Below are 7,966 nucleotides of genomic sequence, written 5' to 3'. Positions count from 1 at the left end.
CAAAATCAATTTGAATTTGATAAACATTTTACCTAATTGCTAACGCATTTTAATCGGGAGATTTAAGTCTCTGCTTTTAGCAAAACATGTACAAGATTATAAAAATAAGCAGTATTCCAACGCTGTACGATAGCGGTAATCAGAAGCCGGAAATTTGAGTACGGTTTACACTGCTGTGGTAGTTCGCCGGTGAATGATAGAGGTAATGGGGACACCCGAATTTAGGGTCTGCATTAGGCGGCTATGGTAGCAGAAAGGATATATGGCAAAAACAACTTTATGAAAATGTGAGTAAGAAAATGGTAAAGGCTCTTTAAGCTATGTATAGCGTTGTCAAAACATCATTACGGTATAATTCAAACACATCACGGTTTTTAGAATCGAATACCGGTGTTAAACAAGGGGATCAAAAGTCTAGTCTGATGTTTTTATTTTTCGTAAACGACATTATAAATACTATTAACGCTGATATGGATGATATTTTTACGGCAGATGAAATTAAGGTATTTCTATTACTCTTTGCAGATGTTGCGGTGTTATTCGCTCAACCACCAGAAGCATTACAGTCTATGTTAAATGACCTGGAACGATATTGCGATGACTGGGGACTAAAAATAAATAACACCAAAACATATGTTATGATATTTGAAAACGGACGTCACACAATCTTTTTATTCTTACTCATTAATACTATGCAAGACGTTGTAAAATCTTTCAAATATTTGGGGGTCCACTTCTTTAAAAATTGCAATTGGTTTCGAACACTTAAGCGACTAGCGCGGCACGCACTCCATAACTTGTTTATCATATTCAAACAAATCGAGTTACATTCAATTGATAAATGCAAACTCTTTTTAACGTAAAAATTCGACCAATTTCGATGGATTATACTGTGAACTCGGGCGCTTCCCGATGATAATAGCTAGGCGATTAATAAAGATAGAATATTGGATTAAAATACTAAAATCAAATAATACATTATTGGTAAATGCATAAACATTTCCTAAACTGACGCTGATAACAATAACATACATGGAGGCAAAAATTGAGCTAATCAAATTAAATGAATTTTAAACCAAATAGAGAAGACAAACATCTGGCAAAATCAATACACTGCTGATATCGAATTAATTAAACAACACATCGTCGATATATATAAGCAAACCTGGTATGCAAACATTAACAATTCAAGTAGACTTAAGTAGACGATCATCATACGCAAGGTTTAAGCATGACTTTCAGTTCGACTTTCAGTTCGAAAATATTTAAATTTCGTTAATGAAAATAAATTTAAAATAGCTATTACAAAATTTAGACTTTCGTCACACGACCTAGCCCTTCAAACTGGAAGGTATATAAACATAAGATGGGAACGTAAATGTTAACACTGTAACATGAATGTCGTAGAAAGTGAATATCATTTCTTACTCGTATGTCCTAAATACAAATACCTCCGATAGCAATATCACAAACTTTATTACAACTCGTTGCCGAATCTTTATACATTTGACATCTAATGTCATCAATATCTGTTCACTTAGCAAAGTTTATCTATTTCGCATTTTGCCTTAGAACAAATGCATATTAGCAAAAACACTTCAATAAATTGTTCTGAATATAAATCTTTACGTATTGGAATATGTAAATTGTTACCATATCATTTTGTAACATGACACCTACTTTTTTAAATGTTTGACCTCTCTGTAAATATTCTGTGTCTTCACTGTTCTATATTGTACTTTTATATGGCTATTAATGTGCATATGCCGTTTAATGCTGTAAAGAGATATGCTGTGTACATGTACCTAATAAGTTAATAAATGTACATTTACCTCGTCAGTCAATTACTTTACATGTACCTCATTAGTCAATCAATGTACTTATGGATCGTTAGTCATTTACTTTACATGTACCTCATTAGTCAATCAATGTACATGTGGCTCGTTTGTCATTTACTTTACATGTACATCATTAGTCTATCAATGTACATGTGGCTTGTCTACTGAGTAGACAAATTAAGGTCCATACTGTAAAATGCACGCTTAATAATTGTCTGGCTGAATTGTTGAAGAATGTTAAATGAAAGGTAGTCCTTGTATGAAGTTTTACTGCAAACCATTAAGTGGTTGCTATGAGATTGACCTATGCACGTTACAGGCAAAACTATTAACATATTAACATAATCTCTAGGTCAAATATAAAAAGGCCATAATTTGAATCCTATGCAAACAGCACTACTCAAGATGCAGACATGGAATATACATTTGCTTATTTGTATAAGTAACAGGAATAGCGCAAATACTTCAAGTAAGATGCCAATATAGTGGTTGAGGATAGACCTTTGGAAACTAATCAATGTATTAACCATAGAAAAATCATATTACGCGAGTTACTGGATTTAATAAATGGCTAACTGCATATAACAGTGTTTTATAAACGATTACGATAATCAGTGACCAAAATTCACGACCGGAGCAAGGGTGGTAACTCCTTGTCGAACATTGAGGCGGTATACAGGAGTTGCAACACATGTCATCGTTACTTAGCCCCAGCCACCCGAAGGTGGTTGTCAACAATGAATAACTAAATATTAAAAGAGATGCTCGATCAATCCCATCTATCCAATATGGTAAATGGTCGCAAGCCCCATTGCCGCAGCATTTCTTCGATGAGATAGACGACAGACGCTTTAGGCTGACCATCGAAACCATAATAAAGGATCTCCTTTAAGTCTGCCACGGTGACAATACTAGAGTCAATGAGTATCGTCAGAACTGGCGACTACAGCAAGGCCATTCTCGTGATGCCCTTAAGGTTAAGTCGTAAACCGCAGTAATTCAAGCCATCATTAAAAAGAAACAAAATGCGCAAATGACTGTTTCTCTATCCAGGCATCCATAAACGGCGAAAGAACGCGGGACCTTGTTGAAGTGTTTTAAATTGCGTGTACTCCAAACGAAACTGTTGTCATAGACGATGATTAGTCCAATGACAAGTAGCTCCAGCCAGATATTTAAGTGAGTCAGAACCACAGTCGGACATTAAGGATATTGGTAAACAGCAAGCGGAACGGAATGCCCCTCCTACTTAATCCTATCTTCTCTCTTATTGTCTTCAATCGATGTTCTGCCGTTCTTAAATCGTTTGTTCCATTTGTAGACGAATGCCGGGCCAAACTCCTCTAAAGAATCGCTTTTTTATTATTGAATTCATTTCAGCTGGTTTCATTCCAATTCCAGCACAAATTAATTGACGTTCCGTTATTCAACGTCTTTAGTTGACATCATAACGCATGTTTGGTTTCCTGGACTGTTCATATAAAGAAACTGCTATTTTCAAACCGGTGGTTGTAAACAACAATGAATGATAAACGTATCCACATTTCGGCGTGCGCCGACTAAGGCCTATTGCGTTGCCAAGGATACCGTTTATTGTTGTTATAGTTGGCCGATTATTATTTCGCCTCATATGTTATTTCTATCTAGATTAATCTTGTGGATAATAGTTTTAGATGTATTTGAATAAAAATAAAAATGTGATAAACAATTTACACGAACGTCGCGAAAAGTAAACAAGAAACACTGCATTGCGACAAAACTAGTTTGCAATGATTGACAGCAGAACTTCAGCCTTTGTAGTGAGATTCAGTTTCAACTGTTTTTCATTTGTCAGTAACAGTGACGTTGACTTTGATACATGTTGCCCCAAACACAATCCAGTGAAAGGAGTCTTTTTCAAACACTAAGGTTGGTCACAATATGTCAACTAAGTTATTCAGTACTTACCATTTGTCTATTTTTAGAGTGACATTGGGCATGATTCTTGAGACCCCAAACACAATCCCGTGAAAGGTCTCAATAAACTCATCATATATACCAAGATTGGTCACTATATGACAAAACTTACTAAAATTATTTGATACCATTGGTGAGTTTGACGCTGCCCTCCCGCCCGAGCAACGACACGAGTCATTCTAACCAAACAAAACAATGTGTCTGTCAAAAGCAATACAAGGTAAAGAAAGTATAATTAAAAGGCCATACATTGTATTAAGGGCTAATATGGAGTTATGTGACCTAATTGCAAGATGGTCGTGAATAAGTGTGTGAAGTATTCAGTCTAATGTGCCATTAAAATGAAGGCTAAAACTTTAACCTGACACAGTGCGTCATAAAACTTTAACCAAAGTTCCTTCGTCAATCACGGGACACAATTAATTTGTATTTATGATAATATGGAGTTATGAAACATCATCGTGTGATGGTCCTGACTAATTATGTGTGATCAATTCTGTGATGTATTAAGTGTATTAAAAGGGTTTTGGAGTTAGAAGTGAAAATGCCAACCTGCCCTTAATCCTTAACCGGACGCCGACGCCAGCACCGGGGCGAGTAGTATGAGCCTCATTATGCGAATAGTCAAATTAAAAATAAGTTTTACTGCGGAGTCAAGCATAAAATAACACCATGTTTTATTGCGCCGTCAAGAATTAAAAACAACATTATATTGTACTGAAAAGTCAAGCATACACTAAGGTAATACTTACTGCGCACTTAAAGCATAATAAAAGACGATGTTTTGAACATGCACGATGCATGTTACGCTTTATTATTCCATAGTAAGCAATCACAATTCAAAATAAATATACATTGTACAAGTGGGATGAATGCAAAACTCAATTAACATATTGAAACAACTCTGATATTTGACACGGTTTAGTAAACACTAAATGCCACATAGTAAATTATTTAAAACTACAATGATAACCACAATTTTAAAGGGGCGTTCTAACGTTTTATAGTATCAGACTGAAGTAATGTATAACTAAATCTCAGGGTCGCTTGTCGGATGAATATATCAACAAAAGATGTAAAAATAGAGTTCCGCGAAGCGGATTCACTGCCGCCTGTCGGATGTGATCATCAATATTTTCTTAAACAGGTCATCACGACCTTGACCTTTTACCTACTGACGACAAAAGATATAGGAGTCTTCTTCTGACCAAAAGCAATGTGCATACCAAGTTTAAAGACTGCTTGTATTCGGCTTAAACAAAGACTTTTAGATAGGAAAAATCAACTCAATTGTATCACATTTTTGAAAAAACAACGATCATCCCCATACAACCTGTGAGAGTCCCTTCTTAACGGCTCAGGTATTTGCAGTCTAGAAATCTACTAAAAAAGGCGTTCCAGGAAGCAGACAATTAAACACAACAACAATAATATAGTTTAAGTATCATCTTTAACATACAATTATAAAATAACTTGGTTTAGATGTAGCAGCTTATCAAGGTATACGAATTACAACATTCTTTAAACTATTGCAGTTTGCCATCGTTATGCTTTTGCAGAAATTGTGTGTATATTTTTTTTTTAATTTTTGGTACCCGATGTTCAACCATGTGATATTTAAATGCCCAATGATCCTATAGTATTCTGCTATTATTTGACAGGGTGTGATGTGAATAGAAAGAATATGTTAAAATTGATACTGTAAGCTATTCCAAACATCTTCTCTCGCCTTGAAAACATACCAAACTGGTCAGTTCATGGTCGACATCAGTAGATAAACAAATTGCAATAACTACATACAATGAGTTGTTGTTTTTTTTTGTATAAAATTACATATCATTATTCATTACTCTAGTCGTCTTTGAAATTATATCAAAATTATATTGGATCAGAAGATATCAAACCTATGATACTATTGCTAACGGCTTGATGATAAGACAAGCTAAAAATTACATTGCATACCTTAATATCAAATATATTGAAAGACGAAATCTATGGAATGCATTTTAACCATCTAAATACTTCCGGGTAGCTCATATGAACAACATATAATGTTTATGATCTTATATTCATATTTGTACATGATTTGTTTTTGTTTGTGTTACAAAATATTAATATAGTTCATTTGTTTTTGTTTGTGTTACAAAATATTAATATAGTTCAATCTTATATAAAATAAATGTACATTGAAGTAGTCTGTTTTACAAATTTGATTTTATCTACTAAATCTTTAGCATTAGATATCCAGGAAAAAAACACAATATTTTTTTAAAGTCTCAGAATTCTTCAAATAGAAAATATTCACAAATTGTACTAAAACAAATACTGTGAACTTACACTGATCATGTTGACTTAAGAGATTTCAAGAAATATGGGTCAGAACATGCAAATGCACTACAGACTTTGACAAGCCAAAATATTATTTATCAATTTCAGATTTTGACAATATATCTTGACATCGTATAATTCACAAAAAAATCGTTTTAGCATACACCATTTGTTTATTTTGAACGTATAATTACCACATTGAATACTTTGATTGTGCTCATATTTTGTATATCTGGAATATAAAAATGTTTTTATTATTGTTTCAACGGAATATACTTCAACAACAACAGTAAATCACCATCCACAAGATGCCCATGACCATCAGAATATGTCGACACTGCATGCTAAGTTGCTAACATCTTTGTGCCATTATATAAATACATTAGTTATTTTGTTGTCATTTTCCTCCGAAATACCAATTTTCATCAAAATGACCATAATATTTTCTTTCAGCATGGTACATTATAGATTTCTTCCTGTGTTGCTGTTGTTGATTTTTACAGTAAAAGCAGACTAGAGCACATTTCTAATGTACATATACAACAAATAAGCAACAAACACGCATTAGATAAATATCCAATCAAGTATGACTATCACTCAATGGGCTGATTGTTGAGAACAGTATTAAAATTAACAACAAGATACAAGCATCTTTATTTGAAGTCGGTACATATACATATTAAGTTGAATTAACAACGTTGATACCGTGGTCATCGTCAACTTTCAAAGTGATACTGTTCTGGAAGATTAATGGATACACTTGTGATCAGCTGTATTTAATCTCACTAAAATTGAAAAACTGTTTTAGCTGAACTAGATTATAGTTTAATATGTGCGCACATCATCAAATGTTTCACCTTTAAAACTTCAAATCAATGACGCTTATCACGTTGTTAACTTTAACAAAGTTCTTAACAAACGGCCCGTTGTTTATTTATTATACATTTAATACAATATTTAATGACATTTGTGTAAACTCATAACAGTAACAAAAGCCATTTTCCTATAATTATATTGCATATATGTATCTGGGGAAAAAACTTTGTAGAAAATGTCTATGTATCAAACTTAACAGATGTAAATTTATTTACAAAATCTAACAAGTAAACAAAATATCTGTATAATGTGTATATTAACCATAAAATAATGCATACTTGAAAACATACTTGAATGTGCTAGTATACTGTAGTTTGTTTTAATTTCGCAAATGTTTAAGTTTTGCAAAGTTTCCACAATCAATCAGGTTGCAATTTGAAATCTAACACAATATTTTTTTCACCATTGCATTTAGGTGCAATTAAGGGCCTCGCATAATTTAGACCTCGCCAAATAGGCCAAAGACATTAACTTTGGTAAAAATAGTGAAACTAGTGTCTATGGAAATTAAAGCATTCTACAGTTCACTGAACATTTCCAAAAAAATGTCATGCAGAGGGAACCAATTTATTAAGTTATAGAAATATTTAATAAAAATATTACAGTGTTTTCGTTATGTTAAAAAAACGGTAAAAAATATGCGAATTGTAAATAAAAAAAAATATGTTTTAATATGTAGCTCTTTAAAGAATATTCAATACAAACTCTTGTCTACAAAAGTACAAAATAGAAGCACAATTTTCTAAACAAATTACAAAAATGTTTGACATATTACGTTTGCGCTTTGTGTATTTTTATTCGGATAATTACATGAAGGAACATACATATGATTTATTAACATTATATGTGCTATTCGACTGACAAAATTGACCTTAGATTTAAAATTTCAAAATCATATACAAGAATTGAACTCAGTTCCATTCTGGAGTAGGTTATTTTAAGTGACATGCCCCTGGAATATAAAAATT

Source organism: Mya arenaria, chromosome 16 (genome assembly GCF_026914265.1).
Source record: "Mya arenaria isolate MELC-2E11 chromosome 16, ASM2691426v1".
NCBI lineage: Eukaryota > Metazoa > Mollusca > Bivalvia > Myida > Myidae > Mya > Mya arenaria.
Note: the sequence above shows the minus strand (reverse complement) of the source record.